Here is a 9,032-nt window from a genome sequence, read left to right as displayed (position 1 = left end):
CCTAGTCTGCAGTTTCACTGAATATTGGTGTCTGAGTATGTTATTCATTTATGGTTTAGCTGGTGTCTGTGAGGCAAACACTGACAGGTGGTGACCTCCACATGATGAATGGTACAAAGTATTGCACAGAAGCCCAGAAACAAAAGTGCAAAGGAACTGCACAGTCAGTGAGTAATCAGTAAGTATTTGGTGCCTGCCTGGGATTTCCAAGTTAATTGGAGATTTCTCAGGCTAAGGTTCCATTGTAGGACAACATCAGCTCTCTCCCCAAGAGATTCATCCCACCTGCAAATGTTCAAAGGTTCCTTTTAGTACCATGTGAGTAAACAAGTTATTTAGATAAAGTCTCCCCCACATATCCTTGTTGACAACTCAACAGAAACAGTTAAAAAAAAAAAAAAAAAACCGTTGAAACAGCTGCTTAAAACTAGTGGAGCCTCAGCTTTGCCACCTCACTTAAGGGGCCAAATGCAAACAGCTGTAATCTATGATTCATGGTTTTCAAAAAGAAAGCAAGTTAGAGGCAGACCTTTGAAAACATGTAGAGAGAAATTTTAAACAATGTCATGTACAAAAGCAATGGGCCCCAGTATTATCTTTAACAATATGGGCTTTAGTAAGGGTGGCTTTTGTCACATTATACAGAGAAGAGCCAAAAAATAGGAAGGAGGAAGAACTGTCACCTACTTTATCATCTTGAACCCCTTAGCCACTCACATAGACCTGAAATAACAACAAGAAAACAGAGCTCTTGCCTTAGCTGCCTCCTCCAATAATTAAGAAACAAAAAAAAAAGACAAAAGACAAAAATTATGCTACAGCTATGGGACCATTCCTTAAGCAATCAGAATTAGAAGGGTAGCTTTTATCCTTCCTGGTATGGCAAGATCAGCAGGGAAATTGAGTACATTAACTCGTTTATTTTAACCCTCATAAAAATATAAGAAAAAGGCATTAGAGGCATAGTCAAGTAGGCAGTGGGTGAAAGAAATGGCTTGGTAGCAGAGAAGCTCAAGGTGCCCTGGGCTGATAGAAACCACCCAAGCTGGAGGCAGCCTTGCAGTGGTAGGAGAAGAGAGTGGCACAAACAAACAGTGACACAGACAAAGGCAGTATCTACTTGAGTGAAACTTGCTTGGTTCTCAGGGACCGGTGCTGCTGCTCTCTGGTTTGCAAGTGGTCCACGGCAAAATTTTGTATGGTTCTTTTTTACAAGTGATGTCTCAGATTATAATTATCTGCTAAGATTTAAGTAGAATTTTAGAATTTGAAAAACATCTTTCTGATAATAACCACTATTGTTATTCCAACCCTAGGCCTGACATAATTCTCTCTAAGTAAAACAGCATCTCATGAACAGAGAACAATTTCAGAGAGCTCATGGACTGTTTTAAGGAGCAATTAAAAAACATACATATAAAACAATCTAATAGTCCTTGGGACTCCACCATATTTGTCATTCCCAAAATGTTGGGTAAGTGGAAGCTTTTGTATTACTTACTTGCTACTGATGCTAATTTGCAGCCTATGGAAATACTCTTCAACAATGTCTCCCTTTCTCTGTGGTAATTTCTCAAAATTGGCTTATAATTTTTCTTGACTTTAAAAACTGTTTTCATACAATTCCCTAGAAAGAAAAGAGAGACAAATATTTGTTTTTACAAAAACAGCTATCAATAATGAAAAACCAGCTTGTCAATTTCATTGAAAAGTGCCACATCAAGGAATACCAGACAGTACTACAGTATTTCAGTATCACGTAAATCAAGCTTTGCTCCCCAGTACAAAAAGTTTTCTTATTTCAAGCTTATTCTTTTCATGGGTGATATTTTACTGGCAGCCTCAATAGAGACAATGCTTTTAAATTTATATACTTAGATAAAGTATAAACAGTAAATAAACTACAATACCTGAGGTAATAATTTTAGAAAAAGAATCAGGTGTTTTTAACTCAACAGACCAAAACTGCTACGTGACTATTATACTACTGGGAAGCAGAAAGAAAGATCCAGAATTCCTTAGCATAGTTTATGAACTGATCTAATTACAGTGCATTGAAACTACCAGAATCAGAGGGTTGTGCTACGTCATTGAGGGAAGTGGGAGAGACTCAAAAAGAAAGTGGTTTCCCATAGAAGATAATTAACAATTAAACAATGGTTTCAGGTGGTAAGTGGCCAAAATCTATTCTGGGATAAAAGAAAGATTTTACTAGTTATAAGGCAACAAAAGCATATTTATGTACTCGATTGTTTATACTCCTGTTTCTAACTATGAAATTTAAATAATTAACATTTAAATATTTAAAAGAGAAAATTTATTTTGTCATTTAATAATCTATCAGTTGTTGCCAAGTGTGGCTGCCCACGCCAAGAATCCCAGCTTTTCAGAAAGCTGAATTAGGAGAATAACTTGAGCCCACGAGTTTGAGATCAGACTCTACAATGCAGCAAGACCATGTATCTTAAAACAAGCAAACATAAAATAGCAAACAAGAAACTCTTAAAACAACAACAAACAACAAGCACAAAACAACAAAAACTATTCTTTAAAGAGTACCAAAAGAGAGGGAAAATTGATAAGTGGATCAATCTGGACTTCCAACTAATTAAGAATAATATGGTCTGCATAGTGAAACATCAGATCAACCATAGCACCATTCCCAAGCCACAGAGTTGGGTTCATAGCTGCTGATACTCAGCCATGATGAGAAGTGCTACAAACTACTGAGCAGTCAAAGAATTCAAAGGCTGTAGGTATTATCTCCCTCCACTGGTAAATTGGAAAGCCATGGAGAGGTGAAAATGACATTTATTTAGTGTATATCCTGAGAGAGAGAAACCAGAGTTAAAAAAAAAAAAAAAAAAAAAAAAGGAGGTAGAGAAGTTTTGAACTCTCTGCACAAATATGTATTTTTTCCCTCTCTTGATCAGTTGACATTTTTATTATTACTACAAACAAAAGGAGGTAGGCAGACACTTAAAATCAAACAAAGCAAACTTATACAAGTGAAAAAACAACATTAAATAAAAAACAACATTAAAGAAGATGGAGACAAAGTAATAAATGAAGATTCCTGGAGGATCTGCATGTGTCAATTAACAACATATTCTAAATGGAAAAGAAGGCTTATTACACAAACTGTAGACAGGTGAGCTTGCTATCAACTCCAGGTAAGAGCTGAAGGATAAAACATTTCTCAGTACTTAGAAAAAGTGAATAACACATAAGAAATATTATCAACCAGTGCAAGTGAATTCAGACCACCATATTTTCTTTTTTGAGCACAGATCTGGTGAAAGCTGCAGGTCAAAATGTTTGGAATTCAGTTACTATACATAGACAGGCAATACTACCAGACCTGAAGGAATGAAGTGAATTACATGACTTATGATCTGTTCATGTATTAATTCCCTCCCCAGATTTTTTGTCTGCTCTTACTGTAATTTGATGATAGTATTTTATTATGATTTTCATTATAACATTTAATATTTCAAAAGCAAAACCCTGGGATTTGTTCCTCTTAACCTGTATTTTCTAAAGCTATGTGATATCACCTTTATAAACAAGAACTGTACTTGACAATAAATATTATAATATTTAGACAGATATTTAGTAAGTTCTCAACCTAGTGAAACCAAAACTGAAGTAAATAAATATAATTATTTCTCAATTCTAAAAAACAAAGTACAGACATTGAGGATAACTACTCACACTCAAGAGATTTTAAACTAGGCAGATGCAGTGGCTCACACCTGTAATTCCAGCAATTTGAGAGGACAAGGCAGGCGGATCACCTGAAATCAGGGGTCTGAGACTAGACTGTCCAACATGGTGAAACTACATCTCTAAAAAAAAAAAAAAAAAAAAAAATTAAAAAAACTTTAGCCGGTCATGCTGGAAATCATCTGTAACCTCAGGAAGCTGAGGCAGGATAATCATTTGAACATGAGAGGTGGAGGTTGCAGTGAGCTGAGCTCTTGCCACTGCACTCCAGCCTGAGTGACAAAGTCAAACTTCATCTGAAAAAGAAAGAAAGAAAAAGAAAAAGAAAGAAAGAAGAAAAAATTTCAGCCTTGATTTGGAATCTTTTCAGCCTTGTTGAAAAGCAAAGTTTCAACTTTATTCACCTAAATATTCTACTGCATAAATATTGACACCCCAACTATTATTAAACTGAACTTCCATGCATTGCTAAAATCCCTTATGTCATTTATGATACCTAGTGCTTTAACATCACCCAGTCTCTTTCCTCTTTTCTAAATAATAATAAAAACAATTAGACATTGCTATGCTCTGTTGCCCAGGTTGGAGTGCACTGGTGTAATCTCGGCTTACTGCATCCTCTGCCTCCCTGGCTCAAAGAATCTTAATACTTAACTCAGCCTCCAAGTAGCTGAAACTACAGGCACACACCACCAAGTTCAGCTAATTTTTTGTATTACTTCTAGACATCAACTTTTGCCATTCTGCCCAGACTGGTCTTGAACATCTGGGATTCAATGGCATGCCTACCTGGGCCTCTCAAAGTTCTAGAACTAGAGGCATGAGCCAGAGGCCTTGTCCCTTACATAAAATTTGGTAACTTCTTCAGGAATAATAATTAAAGAAAATGTGCATTCAGCACTAAATCTTCAAAAGAATAAAAATCTCCACTATTTTTAGTAATGGTGCTGTCTTAATGTTTTAGTTTGTGGGTCATTTTGACTCAGAGTTAGCAAGCTCATATGAGCTTTTAAATAAATGGGCCATCCTTCCATTGGTCTTCTGCAAAACAAGAATTTACTGAATGCTCTGTCGCATTCCAAGCAGCATACTGAGAACTGGATATAAAAAGGTAGACAGATATAGTCTTCATCTTTAAAGACCTCAAAATATAGTCAGGGAGAAACAATCCCAATAAAATATGATAATTTCATAAGTGAGGTAAATAAAAATTTCATACAGAAATGAAGTCTAAATGAGTCACTCAGTGGGAGTCAGGGAAAGCATACTGGGGTGACATCCAAGGTGGATCTTGAAAAACAGTATGGTTTTATCAGGGAGAGAGAGGAATTGCCATTCCAGGTGATGAAATATAAATATGGTGCTTTATATGAGGATGACAATCTTTTTCAAAGCCTTCCTATACTTGTAGTCAAACAGAAATCTAGTCAGTTATCTATCTTGAAGATGAAGGTATCAGTCTAAAAACAATCCAATCATCTCAAAGATCTGTGCTTCCAATATTCAATTTTAGAACTGATGTAAGCCCAATTCCAAGAAATGCTACACAAAATTGTAGACGGGGTTGCCCTTACCATTAAACAATTAGGTCTTATTGAGAATACCCAAGGAAGACTGGACACTATGGGGGAAGCCTTTCTACTTTTAAAATCTGGTAGCAGCAGTTCTGGATGTGTGTTAAAGAACACTGCTGTGAATCCATTCATGTCTAAGGCACACTCTTGGAATAAGGATATAATTTTCTATAGAAATAGATCCAATCCCACTTGCTGACATGGATTCTCTGCCACCCCTCATTCTCTTTGACTCTTGTCCAACTACTTTACCGTTCCCCAGGTGAAATGGCCACATGGATGACCCTTCTGACCTTAGGTACACTTTTACCTAAGGAACCTTGACCCTTGATCATTTCCATGGCATCATCCAATGGCAGCACAGTGCCTTTGGTTCCAGGTTCCACATGAACCCTCATCCTGCAATTTGGCACTTTTGGGCAATTCTTATTCTTCCACCTGTCAGGCTCTCCAGATCTAGTCTTTCATCACTTAGGCTGCCACACAACCCTCACTTTCCCCTGGCTTTCCAGCCCCCTTCCTTCTCCTCCACTTCACTTCACAACCCAAGAGAGACCCAGAATTTTCAATTAAACAGGCTGCCTTTATAAATTCAAATTAATTAGGCTGTGCAAACTCCACATTTTAAATATTTCCATCCTTCCACCCTCACAGAAAATATCAGAGGGAGAGACACTTACAGTTTCTCCACAAAGATGGAATAGAAAACTCATTTACAAGCATATGGTTTGGTATCTCAATTCCAGGCTCCCCCAAGCACAGATGAACTCTCAGTATAGGTTATCACTTCTCTCTGCCTTAATGAGTTATTCTTACCTTACTCATATGAGGTACTCTACACCTCCAAGTTGCTCCTAAAATGCATCATCTAACCCTCTTACCTGAGAAGATGAAGCTTATTTAGGGTTTGTTTCTCATAGCTTCAATGTACTGTTTAACTCTGCAATTCCTTCCTTTCCATTGATCTAAGAGAAAGCAAATCGGTGTTTCCTTTTCAAGGTCCATTCTTCTTTCCATTCGATCTTTTGATCCTGATTCCTATTGCTCTTTTTCAGCCTTGTTTTATTCATTGTACTACATTTCTGGATCTTGAGCCAATGTAGTAATAACTGCAGGAAATAGCCACACAGTAAAATAGGTGTATAGCACCTCATGGTGCTTATTAATTCTCTCAAGTTGGCTCTTTTCTTGAAGAATAAAGGCTGTAGATTTTACATGACAAGATATCTCAGAATTGTTTTGGAATGCAGCTGGTTTATTCTCATACTTGCTTTTTGCTCTCATTTTAATTTTTGCTATCTCAGCATCCTAAAATTGATCACAAAAATAAAAATGTCAAAGATTATACTATATGAACAATAACAAATTCTCTTTTCCCAGCTAGACTCAACATTAATTCTGTGTTTAAATACCTTTAAATAAGTCTCACCCTTGATATGCTGAGAATAAGCATCTTCCAACTGATCATCAATAAGCTGAAGCTTCTCACCTATTAAAATATCACATCAAATTAAGATATAGAAGCATGGCCAGGTGTGTAAGAGGCCAGGACTCTGGTTCAAAAGTAAAGATTATACTTAGGAGAAATCATAGGTGTTCACAATTTATTTAGGTAGAAACACACACACATACACAATCAAGATGAATGAACAAATGAATGCACAGATAAAAAGAAAGCAATTGTAATACAAATGCAGTAGTGGTATATAGGTGGTAGGTCTGCAAGTGTTCACTGCAAAACTCTTTCAACTTTTCTATAAGGTTAGTTGAAGCTGTTTATTATAACATGTTGGAGAAAAAGAAATCCAAGGATACAGTTTAAATCAGAATATATTTGGATATCTTCCTACTGTCTGTCTAAGTGCTAGGCAGAGAGCTCCTGATTGTACTTTGTTTAAAGCTGACTTCAGATCCAAAACAATAAATTTTAAAGAATCAAATGTCATGTAGTTTAACACCTCCACTTTATAAGTAAAGAGCAGATGCCAATATAGCTTAATAAGTGACTACCTAATAGCATAATAGTGGAAGACCATAAGAATCTCTTTATTCTGTCTTCTCTTTCTGATGGGTAAAAAGTGTGTTTAATATGCACACTGCTGGAGAGTTTCTTTTCCTTTCTTTCTTTTTTTATTTTTATTTTTAGTAGAGAGGAGGTTTCACCATGTTGGGGAGTCTTGTCCTGAGTTCCTGACCTTGTGATAGGCCTGTCTCATCCTCTCAGAGCTGGGATTACAGACATAAGCCGCTGTATTCAGCCAAGTGTGTTTTTTTTTTTAAAAGGCACATGGACTTCATGAACCCTGAAACATATAGAAAAACATTTCTTACTTTACTTTGTACAATGCAATGGCCTTATTAGCCCTTTTCAAGTGTTGCAAAGTAATCCAGCCCATTCAGCAATCATGTCAGACAGTCTCCAAGAGAATAATTTTCAAAAATTAGAAAAGGAAGTTTCAGGGAAACCATGTGAGTGTTCTATTATGTTGCGGTCTTTCAAGTTCTCTTATTATTGCAGGACCTTAGGCAGACAAAGGAAGACTCATGACCATTATTTGACAATCCTGATAGGCATATAAATTTTCCAAGATTTAACTCAGGTGTTTGACCTCTCGTGAAGAAATGTTATTCTGTTTCAGAGCGAAACCATAACTGCAGCAAAACAGGCAGCTCTGCAAGCAAAAAGGCAAGAAAATATTTGGAGATGAGCAATATGCCTTATATAGTAGGCTACACAGGATAAGAGAAAATAGAGAAAGCAAAGAAAAAGGGGAAACACCATTATAAATAGGCAATACGTCTTAACCACCCTATTTGGAACTACTTTCTATGGTGTTTTTCCTACTTTCATGATTTAAAATGGCTTCTATCTCTTTTATAATCTTCATCCAACCTGGAAAATTTTATTTAGTTAATCTTTAAAAGGTTAGCTTAGAATTGAGGTAGAGAGGTAAAATTCAGAAGCCTGATAAGCAGGCAAAAGGGTAGAAAATTTTTCCTAGGTGGGCTTTTTGCTTCTCTCTCCCTGTGCAAACCTGGAGAAAGTGTCTCGAACTCCTGACCTTGTGACCAGCCCACCCTGGCCTCCCAAGGTCCTGGGATTACAAGCATGAGCCACCCTAACTGGCCAACAGCTACATTTTATATGCATATTGTTAAGCAATTAACATTTTATTCTTTCATTCTCGGATTAAGAAAATAATTTTCAAAGGCAATAATGTTAGATTATTCAAGGATGAGGTATTTGCAATGCATTCTTATTTACTTTTTAATTCTCTTCAAAATAATTTAATAGTTTCTATTTTTATTCTACATATTATTAGAATTATTCTCATTAGCAATTACTCATAATTTGAATGCCATTAATGCACTTCAACACCCATAATCATGTTCCACAGCCCCAGGAGACGGGCAGGCCCCCAGTGGTACAAGAGTTGCTTCAGACAGTTTGTCACACATACAGCTAGATTCTATCTGTCTATAAATGGAAAACCTATCATAGATAACATTCCATTTTAAGAAAAATGCTTACTACTGAAATTGGCAAAGAGACAAATGTGCATGTGATAACTGATGTAACATTTATAAAGTGATGTGTGGAGAATAAGACATTGCAATTACACTGGAGGACTTTGTGCTACTTTCTTCACCCTTGGGAAAAATTTCCTAGTTGAAGTTACACCATTGCTTTTTAATACAAGACACAAGGGAAACTTATCAGAAGAAATAATA

This window comes from Saimiri boliviensis, chromosome Y (genome assembly GCF_048565385.1).
Source record: "Saimiri boliviensis isolate mSaiBol1 chromosome Y, mSaiBol1.pri, whole genome shotgun sequence".
Lineage (NCBI taxonomy): Eukaryota > Metazoa > Chordata > Mammalia > Primates > Cebidae > Saimiri > Saimiri boliviensis.
Note: the sequence above shows the minus strand (reverse complement) of the source record.